We start from the raw sequence: 17,134 nt of genomic DNA on the forward strand, positions 1-17,134 counted from the left end.
AAGAAAGAAAGAAAGAAAGAAAGAAAGAAAGAAAGAAAGAAAGAAAGGGAGGAGGAAGGAAGGAAAGGAGGAAGGAAGTTACCCACCTCCTGACAGAGAGGTGATGAATTATGTATATTTATTACAAAAGTTTTATTTTTCTTTCTTTTTTCAATAGTGAAGGGGGAGATGGGAGGGAAAAAATAAAGGCTTATTAATTTTTAAAATGTAATTAAAAAGTAACCAAAAAAAAAACTCTTTGACTCTCCTCCAGACTCCTAGGTGTTTTATCTGTATTTCATAGATGCTTAATAAATGTTTGCTAAGTGAAGTAAGCAGAACCAGGAAAACTATACAATGACCACCACAGAGTAAATGGAAAGAACAACAAAACAAATCAAAACTTAATGCTTCAAAAATATAATGACAAAGCTTAGCTAAAAAGGTGAGACATGAAAAAACACCTTAACCTTACTCCTTTGAAGAGATCAGAGACTATGAGTATAGAATTCTACACATAAAGCAATATGTTGGCTTCCAACATGTTAGTTGGTTTTCCTGGACTTTTTTTTTAACTCTTTCCTCTTTTTTATTCTTTATTACAAGGGATTATTCTGTAGGAGTGGGAAAGGAGAATGATACACTGGGAAAAGAAAGTGATATGAAAATAAATATATCAGTATAATTTTTTTAAAGAATGTTAACTCGTTAACAGAGCAGGGACTATTTCTTTTCTTTTCTTTTCTTTCTTTTGTTTTTTTGGTAACTTCAACACCTAGAACAATACCTGGTACAGAGAAGGAATTTAATAAATGATTGTTGATTGACTTGAATGAACACACAGAAAACTTGATTATTCCCTTCATCACATCAAACTAAATCAAGTACATAACATAACAAAATAGATTAATTGGGAGAGGGGATTAATTATTCCCACTGAGAGTTCCTTTCAATAATGAGCCTTACCACATTTAAGTCATTAATCACTAGATAAAGAAAACTGATGGCCAGGAACCCCAAAGCTAAGGAATTAGGAAATAACTACCAATTTAAAACACAATCAGAAATTAACAGAAGTCTTCTCTGAAAGTTTAATGCAAGATTTATAAAAAATTAATTTTCACACAACTTTTTTTAGCAGCATATCTCTTTACAAAAACCATACAACTTATATTCTATCTGCTAATTGGGGCAATGAATACATCTCTACTTCTAAATTTACATATTCCTCTATTCTGCCTCCCAAGTTAAACATAAGAAAGTTAAGAAGAATGTTCTATTATGGGGAAAAAAAGGACAATAGGACAGAAACCTTTGAAAATACTTCAGAAGTTTTTGCTATGTACATATGAATTGCTAAATGATTGCTACTGGAACTACATTAAACACTAATGTTACATTAAAATGATTTGTCCACCACTGGTGACTTTAAAAGAAAACAACACTTCCATTGTTCAATAATTTACATTAGGCCCTCACAAGGCCCCACTGAACTCTGGAACTGCTTCCTACTTCCTAAGTTCAGGATGCTGTTTAGATGCCTTAACTATTCAGAACTACTGCCCAAGGCCCCACCAATATATCTCTATCCTAGGTTATACATTTTTGGTTGTTGTTGGACCAGTGATTTCATTGCTACAGAGAATGTTGAGTGAAGAAATTCCTTCTACTAAAGTAGATCAGCATTTGCTCTGCAATATCATCTTAGAGTTGCCTGGAGCACTGAAAGTTTAATTGACTTGTCCATACTGGCCTCACACAGCCAGTATGTGTCAGAAGCAGGACTTGAGCCCAAATCTTTCTGACTCTGATGCTGGGTTAACCACAGAGCATCATAGACCCTACATAAGACATGAATTTTCAGCACTAAAAAGGCATTTGATTAAAACAGAATAGGAAGATTAAAAAAAAAGAATTGAATCAGTTGGTAATTGTTTTCTATATCCTATACAAAGTAGCTACTATCTCCCACATCTGCAGGAGAAATAATCAAATTACCCTTTAATTCCTCTGCTTCCACCACCATACTGAGAGGATGCCTCAGACTCAGGGCACTTGTGGTGAAATTTGTCTGGCTATCTACTTGCAGAACTTCTTTCCCTGCAATCTCAGTAACACAAGTCAGAGTCCTCTGACACCTCATAGCCAGTTGTTATCAATAAAAGCTCTCACCCATTCAGGAATCCTATTACTATGGCTCCCAGGAGCCCAGGCATCTCTTCCTGTGTGGCTCATTGTTCCGTGGCCCCACTGCCATCTCCTACTGGCCTCAACACCCAGGTTTCTCAGCCTTCATCTACCTAGACTGCTCTCTCCACAAAGGACCATCTCCTTCTTCCACATCCATGCCCTGCACACAGCTACTCTTCCCTTCTCAGTAGCCTCAGCCTCTTGCTTTCTTCATTCCTGGTAACTGTCTCCTCATTTTAAGCTTGGAGCATTCTGTGGGAACCATGAGTGGCAAAAGCCGAGCTGCAATTAAAGGCAGATGCAACCTCCACTCAGTTACATTATATTTAAAAGAGTTGCTCCCTGGCTACAGAATCTTCTTCAAGGGAGCAACAAATAAGGAAAGCCTCTCCAGCCAAGAAACAATGGTAGTTAACCAAAAATGGGAGCCATTCTACTGCTTCAGCTATTTGCACCAGCTAATGACTGAACTTATCCTAAAGTTAATTCATTTTCTTAAAGATAGAATCAAGAGCTAACCTTAATGAAATTGTTACGTTTCCACAGAGCAGTATGTTTTGCAGAGCAGTACTGATGAGGAGAGCGGAGTGGGATTCAGGTACTGGAGATGGATGAAAAATAAATTCCAGATATCTGAAAGAAGAAAATTATATTCTCTCTCTCCCCCCCATTTCCCTTGTCATCCCTTCCATTATGCACTAATGAATCTAGGCCTAGATAACAAACTTCTGGGAAGCTGCTTTAAATGTAGATGCAGTCAAAATGTGTATTTTGTGTCTTTTTTTTTTTAACCAGGTTTGGCTCTATGCTTTTTAAATGTGATATTAAAACAATTTAGGGACTTCTTCAGATCTGTATTGCAAACTTATGAGCCTGGGAATGCATTGCTCTCTCCTAGCCACTCCTCCTCACTGAACTTTCCAGGCTAATGGGGAAATACTGAGAAATATGGGATAGGAGGGAGGAGAAGCTGTTGGAAAATGACAAAAAGCCTTCAAAAGGTACCATAGGTTTGGGTCCACTGACCCCAGACTAAGGGATTTGGCTGGAATGAAGGCCAAAATGTAGAAGGGTGATTGGGGTAGGGTGGGGGCAGAGAGGAAGGGAGAATTTAGGAAGGGAAATAAAGAAGAGAATTGGAGAGAATGTGAGGAATAGGATGGGGAAATAGGAGGAAGAATGACAAGGGAGAGTAATGAATAGAGTGATGCATCACACCTATCAGATTGGCTAATATGACAAAAAAGGAAAACGATAAATGCTGGAGAAGATGTGGGAAAATTAGAACACTAATGCATTGTTGGTGGAGTTGTGAACTGATCCAACCATTCTGGAGAGCAATTTGTAACTATGCCCAAAGGGCTATAAAACTGTGCATACCTTTTGACCTAGCAATACCACTTCTAGGTCTATATCCCAAAGAGATCATAAAAATGGGGAAAGGACCAATATGTACAAAAAATATTTATAGCAGCCCTTATTGTGGTAGCCAAGAATTGGAAATTGAGGGGATTCCCATCAACTGGGGAAATGGCTGAATAAGTTGTGGTATATGAATATAATGGAATACTATTGTGCTATAAGAAATGATGAGCAGGCAGATTTCAGAAAAACCTGGAAAGACTTACATGAACTGATGCTGAGTGAAGTGAACAGAACAAGGAGAACATTGTACACAGTAAGAGCCACTTTGTGCAATGACTAACTTTGATAGACTTAGCTCTTCTCAGCAATGCAAGGATCTAAGACAACACTCCAAAAGACCCATGATGGAAAATGCTATCCACATCCAGAAAACAAACTATGGAGTCTGAATGAAGATTGAAGCATACTATTTGCTCTCTTTTTTTTGTTTTGTATTGTTTCTTCTTTCTCATGGTTCCTCCCATTGGTTCTAATTCTTCTTTCCAGCATGACTAATGTGAAAATATGTTTAATATGAATGTATATGTAGAGCCTATATCAGATTGCATGCCATCTTGGGGAGGGAAGTGGGAAGGAAAAGGGACAAAATTTAGAATTCAAAATCTTATGGAAGTGAATGGTGAAAACTAAAAATAAACATTTTTTTTAAATAGAGTGATAAATATTAGAAGAGTGAGGAATGAGCATAAAACTTTTGGAGAAGGAGGAGGAATCAGGGAGAAGATTGTGGAGGAATCAATTGAAAACTATATGCATAGCATTGTACCATTGCCTGGAAATGGAGAAAGGAGATGGGGAAGTAAGAGGAAAGAAAACGTGGGCAAAAAGGGAAGGGAAATGTGGGAGATATGAGGAAAACTAAGTGAGGTGGGATGATATGGAAGGAATGAGGTGAAGGATATGGAAAAAACCTAAGAGTATAGGGAATGAAAAGAAAGAAGACACTATGAAAAAAAGAGGATGGTAAAAGGAATGGGGGGGAATATGAAGGAAGGGGCAGGGGATGAATGGAGAAACAAGGTGAATGTGAGGGATATAGGGATGAGGCTTTTAAAGTTGGTTAGAAGGCTACAGGATATGTGAGGGAGAGAGGTAAAGCCCCTGTAGTCTAAGTGAAAATGAAGCTTTATTTTATATTTTTATTGACTATCACTCAGATTAGTGTCCACAGAAAGAAGGAGGCCAAACATGGGACTATGGTGAAGCAAAACAACAGCACTTTGTTGACTTACATACCCACATACACACACACACACACACACACACACATGCAAAACATACACCCACACAGCTACAGGAAAATCAATTTAACTAATACTGCATGCCAATAGGGACCAAGTTCCTCAAGCTGATCAGAAATGGAGACTCCTTTTTTTTGTGAGTTCCTCTTATAAAGTCATGTGATTTTACAGGGGTTCCACAAACTGTTGCCGTTGGACCAAATCCAGCTGTTACCTGTTTTTGTATAGTCTGTGAGTTAAGAAAGATTTTTATATTTTTAAATAAAGTTTTATTGTATTTAAAAATACAAAAACCATTCTTAGCTCACAGGTCACACAAAAACAGCAGATAAATCTTAAAGACATGTAGTCCAACCCTAGGGTCAGAAAGACTAAGTGACTTGTCTACTGCCACACTGAGGTGAGATTTCAATGTAAATCCTCTGATTAGATCTCGGATTAGCTCTGGGCAGCAGATCTACAACCCAGAGGGTACGTAACTGCTCCATGACGAGTGCCCTACCTGCTCCACCCAGAACCAAACTCTACCCATTCCCTCAGGTACTACTTACCCCCTTCACCTTCACTCCTCCCTGCCCCAGGCTTTGTGTCCTTCATGTTCCTTTCCCAGCTGCCTTCCCACCAGGGTGGGCAGGACTATCCCCAATGCCCTACATAGCCAGAAATACTCAGAGCATCTGAGATGGCACAAAAAAGTATTTGGGGAAATCAACAGCAAATGGGGCATTGGCTGGCCACAATGACCACTGCAAACTCTCTCATGGTAATCCCCATCTAGTAGAATTAGTGCTGGACCTCTCCACTCCCTATCTTGCTCTGCCCTCCATATCTGTGGTGCCCTGTGGAACCTCCCTTTTTATTGTGGCACAATGGAAAGAAGACTAGATCTGAAGTCATGAAGTCCTGAATTCTGGCTTTGCCATTTTCAAGGCCTAGATAAGTTATTTCTCCTCTCTGGCAATCAGTTTCTTCATTTGTAAAAAGAAGGGGTTCAATCAGATTACCTCCAAGGTCCCTTCTGATTCTAAATTTAACATCCCAGGATTCTACAGCACATCTCATCCTCTCACAAACCTTCCATCTTCTGGAATTGACTGAAACCTTTCTTCTGAAAAGAACAACTCTCCAAAGCTAGCTCTACTTTCTCTCACACCTCCTGACACACAAAGCCAGGAGGTAAAGGAGACATACTCCTTTCTCCCAACTTCTACTTTCATACCGTCCCTGTACCATCCAGTAATCACTTTAAAGAGAGCGCAGCTCTGATGGGCTGGCCACGTTGTCAGACTGCCAAAAGTATGCTTGCCTAAAAGACTATTTTATAGAGAACTCACACAGGGCAAGCGCTCATGTGGTGGTCAGAAGAAGTGACACAAGGGCACTGTCAAGGTCTCTCTTAGGAACTTTGGAATTGATTGTGTGACATAGGAGACACTGGCACAGGACCACCCAGCATGGCACCCTTATCAGAGAAGGTGCTGTGCAGCACGAGCAAAGCAGAACTGAAGTAGCTCAAAGAAATGCGAGATGCGCAAATTTAGAGAACCCTCCCAAAATGTTCACATGGACTATTTGTGCCCGACTTGGGCTAGAGCATTCCCAGTTCTAAAGAGCCACAGTCAGACACACTATAACTTGACTCTAACATAGTGAGGTCATTCTGATCCTCTTCGAGAATGAAGGACAACAACCACTAACAACATCACCCAGTAATCACTTTTCCTCCTTTAAAGTTCATGCCAGTCTGTAAGAGCCTTGGGACCTCCAGGTCACTCTCCTCCCCAACATTTTCAATAAACCTGGCTCACGTCTCCTTCACTCCAACCCTTCTCCCCTTCAAAAATCCCTGGTCTCCCAGTTCCTCAACGTCTTCATCTCCCATGATCTCTGACTCTGATCTACTTCTGCCAGACACAAACCTGTTCATACCACAGACTACCCTTCCCTCAACCCCTTGCTCAACTAGAATTCTCTCAGGTATCAGAATTACTTATACCAACCACTAACTCTTAAGTTTGTAGTTTTTTTTTTTTGATGAACCTCTCTACCTTTTCTTTCTCTACTCTCACTTTTTGTCCACAACTAGCAGCCACCTCTACAAGTCATTTCTTTGTGCTCATTCAGCTCCAGGGGTCATGTTATCAGTTCTCCTTAGCACTAAGAGTCTGACCAGGGGTGATGCCTGACAGTAAGTCCTCCCTGAGGGAAGCTGTAGTCTCAGAGTGGCCTGTTTTAAAACCAATCAGGCAATGAGCCAGGAGAGATGAGCAAGCATCTCCCTACAGGTGTCTATAAACATGTTTACACAAGTCTGTGTTTTGTAGTACAGCCATCCCCGCTCTGGGTTATGTAACTTTTAAAATGTCAAAAATATTTCTAAACACTTGTGCTCACCTTTGGTATGTTACTTGCTCCAGTGACATTATATTCTGTTAAGAAACATCAAATAAGGAGCAGCTAGGTAGTGTAGTGGATAGAGCACTGGCCCTGAAGTCAGGAGGACCTGAGTTCAAATTCGGCATCAGACCAAACACTTGATACTTACTAGCTGTGTGACCCTGGGCAAGTCACTTAACTCCAATTGCCTAAAAAAAAGAAAGAAAGAAATGTCAAATAAACTTAACACTTTAGTAATTAAGTTTAAAAAAAAAAGAACACATCTTGAGATTCAAAAAATGAAACTTTTTTGCTCAAATCAATCAACAAGCATTTATAACATGTCTACTATGTGCCAGGAATTGTGGTAGTTATTGATGGTGCAAAGACAAAAATGAAAAGAGTCCTTGCTACCAAGAAGAGATGAGTATACATATATATATATATATATATATATATATATATATATATGTACGTGTAGATGTGTGTAGGCATATGAACGTGTGTGCATGTGTACATATTCATATGTGGGCATACTGTGTGTACATGCATGCACACACATGTGTAGGTATACACTATACACAAAAAAAATAAGTAAAAGATATATTGTTGATGGGAGTGGGAAGGAAAGCACTAACTGCTGGACCAATCAGGAAAGGCCTCATATAAGAGGTGACACGAGCTGAACCTTGAAGGAAGTTAGAAATTTTAAGAGGCAGAGATGAGGCAATGAATTCCAGGTCTGGAGGACAGACTGTGCAGAGGCACAGAATGGAAACTAAGGTAGTATGTGTGAGAAACAGCAAGAAGGTCATTTTGGTTGGACCACAGGGCGTGTGGAGAAGAATAGTATAGAATAACGTTGCAAAAGTAGATTGAAGCCAAGTTTTAAAGGGCTTTAAAAGCCAAAGGGAGGAGTTGAAAACCACCCTAGGTAATGGTTCCCAAGTCTTGGACCCCTGGTGGGCCAAGAAGTTATTTTAAGAGATCCATTTACAAATACATTAAAAAGCAAATAAAGTTAATAAGTATCGTTACTTACATTATTATATTATTACTATTTTTCAATGTATATGGGAGAGACCTTTGCGATTAATAAAATACAATTCATTTAAAAGCATTCCTGAATTTAAAGCACCTATTTTCTCCTCAATTGACAGATACTAAGCATACAATCACTATCATATGGGAGTCCATGTCATTTTTTTAATATTAAAAAGGAATCCTTATCCTATAAGAGGATGGGAACTATTGCTCCAAAATACTCTTACCCTCCCAAAAAAAAAATAGTTATCACTAAAGTAATTTTATCTCCAGTAACCTATTAAAGTTTTTCTACATCATGGCAAAAAACATTTTGTTTATAATCCATTAGAAACCCATTTTCAGTTCATGTGACAGCCTGAAATCCAGATTGAGATTATCTTCCCATAAGATCCAAAGCTGGATCAAGTATTTTGGTTCGTCAATATGTCCCTATATTATAAGCCTCCAGTGCCCTAAATACAACGTTGAAAACCAAATTTTCATCAGTTCACTCTGTCTTATTTAATAGCCCCTGAGTAAATATTTAGCAACTTATAGTAAAATACTAACAACTTGGATTCCATAAAGGTTAATATAAACAAATTGCAGAGTTGAAAATAAGGAAAAGTCCATCTTTTGTCTCCCCATTTAAAAATAATATTGAAAAATATCATTTCTTAAATTTGAAAACCAAATTTGGGAGGAAGGATAAAGTGTTTAGAATAATAAACTTCAGGATTTCAAATGTTTTTAAGTCAGCCATTATTATTAATAGCTTCACACCAGCCCAGTATTTGAAACAAGTTAAATTGGACCTAAAATAAACACCAGCATTTATAAATGGCTAGTATGTGCATAGCACAGTGCTTTGTGGTATCCAGAATATAAAAGAAGTAGAAGATGTGGCCCCTGCTTTCAAGGGACTTATTGTCTAGTTGGAGATCCTGATATGAAAACATCTAAATAGTAATAAGAAACAGTTCATGACAATGCATTAAAGCAAGTGTTACAGATGATGAACACCATGGAAATTCAAAGAAGGAAGGGAGCACTATGAACAGTAATGCTCAAAGACGGCTTAAAGAATAAATAAGATTTACCTAGATCCTAGGTGCTATAGACAATGACAGCATGGACACTTCCTACAGAAGACAGAAAAGAATAAAACTAAACTATGGAAGTAAGAATGAACATGACACGTTTCCTTGAGGTGACTGTTCTCTCTTTAACAGAGAATCTGTGTTGAACAGTAGTGAGAAATAATGGTGGAACAGGAGGTGTATAATCGTTGAGGGAGGGAAAGGATGTTTGGGGAAGGGGGATAGGAATGAGAATGTCAGGTTAAGGAATTTGGACTTTATTAGGTAAACAGTGGGGTAGTGTGGATGCTGAAAGAAATTGACAAGAATTTTGAAAAACAGGACCTGACGTGAATAGAATGTTAGTGATGAAAGAGTAGGAATAAAAAGACGACTCCAAGCGTGAAAGCCTAGGTGACTAGAACAATGATAATGCTGAGAGAAAAAAGGGTAGAGAGGGAGAGTATAAGATGAAGAGGGGCAGGGAGCATGGCTGAGAAGAAAGAAAGAAGCACTGAGGTATAGTGGAAAGAGTACTGGGTTTGGAGTTGAAGATCTAAAGCTTGGTTTAAATCCCAGTTCTGTTACTTGCTGGCTGTGGGACCTCAGGCAAATTATTTCACCCCTCTATGTCTCACTTTCATCATTTGTAAAGTTAAGACACTGGTAAAAACACTTGGTTTGAAGTCAGTTAGCCTGTATTCAGATCTCAACACTGCCTCCTCACTACTTATGTGACCATAAGCAAATCACTTAATTTGACCAAGTAGGTCAGGCTCTCAGTTCCCTCATCTATAAAAATGAGAGTTCGACTAAATGATCTTAAATTTAAGGGCCCTTCTGGCTCTAAATCTACACCTATAGACTAGATGACCTCCAAAATATTCCACCACAGTATCCTATGAAATGATGAATTCCAACTGGGAAGTGTTGATGTCTATGGGATTTTTGCCATCACTTTATAAGGTGAAATTTGCAAGTTCAATACCCCAGACATTTTTTATTTCCTCCTTGATAGTTTGCCTAAATTAGGATAAACTACCACCAATTGACTTCCTTTTCTAAGGCCAGCTCAACCACCTCTATAATTTAATCTTCCGTGTTTTGCACCCTGTCACTTTTTTTCAGGATTTCTCCTATTTTTCTAGGTTGTTTGACCCAAAGTGGTCACGGTACTTTAATAAAGTTCTGACATGCAAAGTATAGCAAAAGAATTTCTTTCCTGCATCATAGTTATATGTCACAGTTTTAATATCTCAGCAGTCAGTTTGCTGACTCACTTCCAGATTGTGGTCAACTATAGTTAGTTTGGCTGTAATAAGAAATGAAGATGTCAAGTGCATGAGAAATAACCACTTCATAATCAGATGAAGATATGAATAGTCACGTACTAGACTTTTTCTATGCCCTAAACTGAACGATTTGGAATTATTTTCTGAGTACCATTCTAGTTCAACTTTTGAAATAAAGGATTTTCCACTTAATGGAAAGTCTAAAATTTGACCTTCTCAGATTAGCTGTTCTCAAAAGAAGCAAGGCCTTTTTATTTTTATTTTTTAATCATTTCCGAATACTTTGAATGTGAATCATATGATGCTAAAAGAACCTGCAGACAAGTGGCATTCAGCTCATCTTATTTGTACTACTGGCCTAGTGAATGGTTTCAGAAATAATTTTTTTTTTAAATTACAGGGTACAAAGAAAGTTCAGTTTTCTTATTCAAAGAAATAGTCTTCATTTCATGGATAAAAAAAGGACTCAATGCCAAGGTAATATGTTAGGCTACAAAATTCACCACCTGAAATAGGTGTCAAAATATAAGGGATCAAATTCTTACCAAGATGAATCTGGGACTGCATCACTGTAAGTTCTCTCTCTATCCATCAAAATCACAGTTAGAAAGAACTTATGGGGCCATCCAGGGCAACCCTTCCATTTTACAGATCCGAAGACTGAGGCCCCAAGAAATTAAGTGGCCTGCTCAACTTTACACAGATAAGTAGTAGAGCCATAATTGAAACCCATGTGCCCTAATTCTAAAATGCTCTCTCCACTGCTCTATAGGAGATTCAACCTACACACTGGAGTATATTCTTCTGTTTCATCTTCAGGGTACCAAAGTAGCACTGAAACTGTTCATCTATTTTCTCTTTTGCTTGACATATGACTAGCCCACCTCCTTTCCAGTATTACATATTATCACTAATGATTCCTTTTACTTGCCACTATTCATGTATAAGTCATAGGTAATGTTCTGTAGTTTGCTTCTGAACACCACATCTCTTTCCATCATCCATTGAGTCACCTGAATTTATTTTTTTTAAATTCTAAGATTGTAGTATCCCAAGATCAGAATCTATATATCACTTGTGAGAGAATACAGTGGTAAAGAAAAGCAGAGAGCAGGTCAGATATCATTGAAAGCATTGTATTGGTTCTTAATTACAATCTGGTAGAATGTAATGATGCTTAAATGTAGATATAGTTTAGTTTTTGTCTCTTGATCTCCAGGGCCTAAAACATTGCTTTGCATAAAGTAGCCTCTTAATAAATGTTTATTGAATTTATTTGAATTCAGTCCAAATCTCTTCTTCCTACTCAAATCTGGGCCAGGTCATTGCAGAGCCTGTCAAAGACGAATATATTGACAGATTAATTCTAAAGGCAATCAGTCCACTTGAATACTGAAATCTGAGCAACATGTGTTTCATGTACTTTGTTTCCCTAGTGTGGAAGGTTAAAATAATTTCTTTTCAGTGATTATGGATTTCAATGAGCAAAATTTGTGGTGTTCTAAGGATTAATATAATCATCACAATGTCATGTGCAAATGGGAACATTTGGAAAATTTCACCATCAATAAGGAATCTTTCTATTTGGATTCTGTGCAAGACATTGTCCATGACTGGTAGACACCTTAGGTGATCATATTTCTCCCTATTTCATGCCTATGGCAACAATCAGCAAATTGTTAAAGTTATGTCCATAGTCAAATATGTCATAAAACCAAGTATTATTGTTTTATCTTGTTTATTAAAGCCTTTAAAATTGAATTTTATTTTAAGTTTTAAAAAAATTTAGAGAAGGAGGAATATGACAAGGCAAAGGTCCAGACCTGATTTCATTGATGTGGGTAACTTCCCACCTCCATCAATGGAGATCAACAACTCATCTGTGACATAAAGCTTTAAAATCTGGGGGCATGGGGAAGTAAGTGTTCCTGGAGGGCTATTGTTTGACCCCAAGGAATGTGTAATCAACCAATTAAAAGATGAGAAGATAAGCCACATACCACCATCCCTATGATAACCAATCATAGGACTTGCCTCCAGTACAATCATGACTACCCTTCACTAATTAAGGCCTCATACAACACCAACTTTAATGACTTTACAAACTCCCAACATCTTCCTTCTGAGCCAGGCTTAAACCTACCCTCAGCGATTATGTAGACGTCATTAGGAAAATCACATTTTACCAACAACATACTACTAAAAAAAAAGAAATTTCTGATGGAAATGTGTGATCAAAAAAGTTTGGAGACAGCTAGCCTTGAGCATTGAGAAGTTAAAAGATTTGTCTATGATCATGCTGCCAGTATGTGTCAGAAGCAGACTAGTAGCCCAGGATTTCCTGATTCCTATCTACCATACCACTTTTCTCTCAGAATCAAACAAATTAAAATCAGCAAACAATAAGAAAATTAGAAATAACCACATAATTTGAGGGGACCAAATGGAAAAGTGTATGCTGATAAATTTTAACAACTAGCTCTATAAAGAAAAAAAAAAGCAGAACACACAAGTTTAATCTGCATTATTAAAGTTTTCTCTATCACTTTCTTAGGTCTAGACAATCAACAAAACAACAAATCAAAGCTTGATTTGTAGCTTTTAGAATTTCTAAGGTGTAAATGCTCACACTGAAAATTTTAATAATAGGCTCTTGGTAGCTAGTTTGAACTGGGTCCAACACATTCCTGAAAAATGTCTAATCCATTACATCAAAATAAAATTTTACTCCAAATGTTCAAATTATAAAATATTCATCTCCCCACACCGATTTTTAAACACATGCCTTTCTATCAATCCTATTTGTCTATATCTGGGAAACTTAAAAGATCTATATGAAATGTGCTTAATTTTGTCTTTAAAAATTGGTTTTATGGTAAGCAAAACTAAATGATCTAACATTTTAATGAAAAGTGAAAAAGAATGAAACTTTCTAAGCTACTAGATTTAAGAAAGCTCAGCTCTGGCCCCAATATATAATTCACTCTGCTGTGATATTTGCATTTTCTACCTAGGATGTTTTTAATAAAAATTTCACACTTTCCATCTCTGCAGTTACTAGGTTTTAATCATAATGAACACCTGTTCTGTATGTCTTTTAAAGGAGAATTAATATTCCCCCAAGAACTTCAGATGCTAAATTGATAATAGCGTCCGTAGGATTTTCAAGTGGTTAGTTTAAATTCCAGGTCCTTAAGCAGATATTTCAGAAAAATCCTCTTTATTCTTCCTTAATCTTTATGAAGGAGACTTTACTTGTGGTAGAATCTCAAATATAAATGTGCTGTTTCAACAGCAGTTACTAGGTTTAGGTCCCTTGATATTCTTTGGCCTTAGATGATTTCATGAGAGTTGAAACAACAACAACAACAAAGAAAAAATCACAATTTAAGCTCTTTGTCATGAAATGAAAATCTCAAAGTGTCCTTAATAAGTCTATTCCTGAGCCTAAGTAAAAAATTCTTTCAAGATAGAAAATCTTTTTTCATATCCAGCATGAGTAAGAATGAATGTCAAAATCATTTGATAAATCAGGCTAATATTAACATGATGATAATAATATCTTAATGCAATCATGGGGAAGCTAGGTGGTGTAGTGGATAGAGCACTGAGCATGGAATAAGGAACATTCGAGTCCAAATTCGGCCTCAGACATTTACTAAATGTGTGACCCTGGACAAGACACTTAACCCTTATTTGCCTCTGTTTCTCATCTGTAAAATAGGGACACACTGAAGAAGGAAATGGCAAACCACTCAAGTCACTTTGCTAAGAAAACCCCATGGACAAAGTCCATAGAGTCATTTAGAGTCAGACACAACAACTGAACAACTACCTCCCAAGACGGCTGTAAGAATCAATGGAGATAATAATTATAAAGGGCTTAGCACAGTGCCTGACACATAATAAGCGCTATATGTTAGTTATTATCATTTTCATTATGCCAAATGCAAAGGTCTGACTGTGAAACTCTGTTAATCAAAAATCTTCAATGGCTCCCTATTTCCTTTAGAATGAAATAAAAACCTCCTTAGGCTGGTATTTATGGCCTTCAACAATCTGGCTGTAACCAATGTTTCCAGTCTTATTTCACACTATTCCCTTTCATAAGCATATATTCCAATCAATCTGCACTCTGCTTCCTCCACACATTTGTGCAAATGGTCCCTCATGACATGTCCTCCACATCTCTGATTATTGAAATTCCTCTTTTCCTAAAAAATTCATCTCAAGGGCCACCTATTCCATAAAACCTTTCCTGATGCCCTCACTAAAAGTGACTTTTTCCTCCTCAAACCTCTTCATTCTATCACATTCTATTCTGCATGAGTTACTCTGTACTATTCTGCATGAGAATTATTTTGTACACGTTCTATCCCCTCTTCCAATTAAACTGTGAACTCACTGAGAGAAAAGACTATATAGTTTTTTCATCTTTGTATCCTCAGTGCCTAGTATAAGGGCTTGTGTACTATAGGTGTTTAATAAATGTTTATTGAATTTAACTCATTCACTCCATGTATATATAAATATGCACACATATATACACATATATGTATCTATCTACACATGTATGTATATACACACACATATACATAAATATATACATAGAGAGAGAGTGTATGTGCTCTCCATTTCAATCAAACATCCCTTTATTGATTAGTTACTCTGTGCAGGACACTACGTTAGGTATTAAAATAATCCTTGGTCCCACCAAACTTATCTTTACGATGAACAAGACAGTCTGCTAAGTGCTACCAAGAACTCAACTGCAAGAGTCAAAATATATTAATGCCATAACATTATAATTAAATATCACAAGTATATTAGTTTATTTATATGTTATAGAGTATGAGATTTCTCACTATGACTTTAATCTGCTTCATTTGATCCAATCTCCTTCACTGCCTTACACTAGTAATGAAACTAGTAGAGCAATTAGTCTCTTTTTTTTTTTTTTTTTGTTCCATGTTTTTATTGAGACAAAAGAACGAAGAGCTGTAGATAAGAAATTTTGTCCCACGGAATGGGGGCAGAAGCAGGTTGCTTCATGTGGTCCATTCTATGGAAGCAGAGGGTGGGAGTAGTTGTCCAGGGGCTCTATTCAGGGATAATTATATGGGAAGGGATTCTAGCCCCTACGAGGGGGCTGCAGGTAGCTGATGACAGACTCGATGAAGTCAGTCGTGGTGCTGTGGCCGCCCATGTCGCCGGTCCGAACTTTGCCAACTTTTATCACCTTCTTCACAGCATCAGCAATCATTTTGGAGTGATATTCCAGGCTGAGATACTTCAACATATTGCTGGAAGACAGCAACATGGCAGTGGGGTTGGCAATGTTCCTGCCCATAGCCTGGGCAAACGGGTGCCTTGCACCTGTTTCAAAAACAGCGCATTCATCACTGTAGCTCTCACCAGGAACCACGCCTGCACCCCCCACCAGACCTGCTGCCAGGTTGTCAATGATGTTTCCATAGAGATTGGGCATCACGAGAACATCAAACTGGTAAGGATTCTGCACCAGCTGCATACAACAGCTGTCTATGATCATGGTCTCAAACTTGATCTTGGGGTATTGTTCGGCCACCTCCTCACAGCACCGCAGGAAGAGCCCATCGCCCAGTTTCATAATGTTGGCCTTGTGCACAGCCGTGACCTTCCCTCGACCCTTAGTGGTGGCATAGTCAAAAGCAAATTTGGCAATTCGCTGAGACTTGGCACGAGTGATGATCTTCAAACATTCAATCACACCCGTGACACTCTCGTGCTCCAGCGAGCTGTACTCTCCCTCGGTCTGCTCACGGATGATCACCATGTCCAGGTTGCTGTGCCGGGTCTTACATCCCGGGAGGCTCTGGACGTGAACAACGTTGGCAAACAGGTCCAGCTTCCGCTTGAGCATCATGCTGTACGACGTCGGGTCCGCCGTGTAGTCCAGGGAGGGGTGGATTTTCCCACTGATAGCAACCTTGTTTTTCTTTATGGAGTTCAGCACTTCCTCCAGCTTCTCTTCTGAGGCGCTGTTTTGTACCTCACTCAGATGAAACTCCTGAAATTTCACAGGGACCGCGGCTGCCTTAAAGACTTCTTTGACAGCGAGCATGAGCTCAGGCCCCACGCCATCGCCAGGCACCATGGTGACGGGATACACGCCCTCCACCTTCACAACATCCATCGCGTGTCGCGGGGCCGGGCGGGGGGCAGCTGTGGTGATCAAGCCCCTCCAGGCCCCCAGACTCCGGGACCCCACCAGCGCCCGGCTCAGCGAACAGACTCGACTCACAGCCTCCATCTTCTCCGACGCCCGGGGAGGGGGTGGGGGTGGGAAGGAGACTCGGAGGAAGGCCTCACGCCGGAAGTGACGTCAGGAAAAGTGTTCGTCCTAAACTCACGTGTAACAGGTGACAAGGCCTCTGGTTACTAGGAAGAAGGCCCTACCCAAAAATTTGTTATTCTACGACAATAGATTATAGATTCGTAGCTCTAGAGCTGAAGAGGCCCTCGGACATTTTAAACTCAACATATC

The 17,134-nt window shown here is 38.7% G+C and overlaps 1 pseudogene; it reads right to left on the reverse strand.

Moving 5' to 3' along the window:
- Nucleotides 1-15,739: 15,739 nt before the first annotated feature.
- Nucleotides 15,740-16,900, reverse strand: LOC114025432 (annotated as a pseudogene).
- Between the last annotated feature and the right edge of the window lie 234 nt (nucleotides 16,901-17,134).

The sequence above is a fragment of the Vombatus ursinus genome, unplaced genomic scaffold, assembly GCF_900497805.2.
Source record: "Vombatus ursinus unplaced genomic scaffold, bare-nosed wombat genome assembly UNPS02014830.1, whole genome shotgun sequence".
NCBI classification, from domain to species: Eukaryota; Metazoa; Chordata; class Mammalia; order Diprotodontia; family Vombatidae; genus Vombatus; species Vombatus ursinus.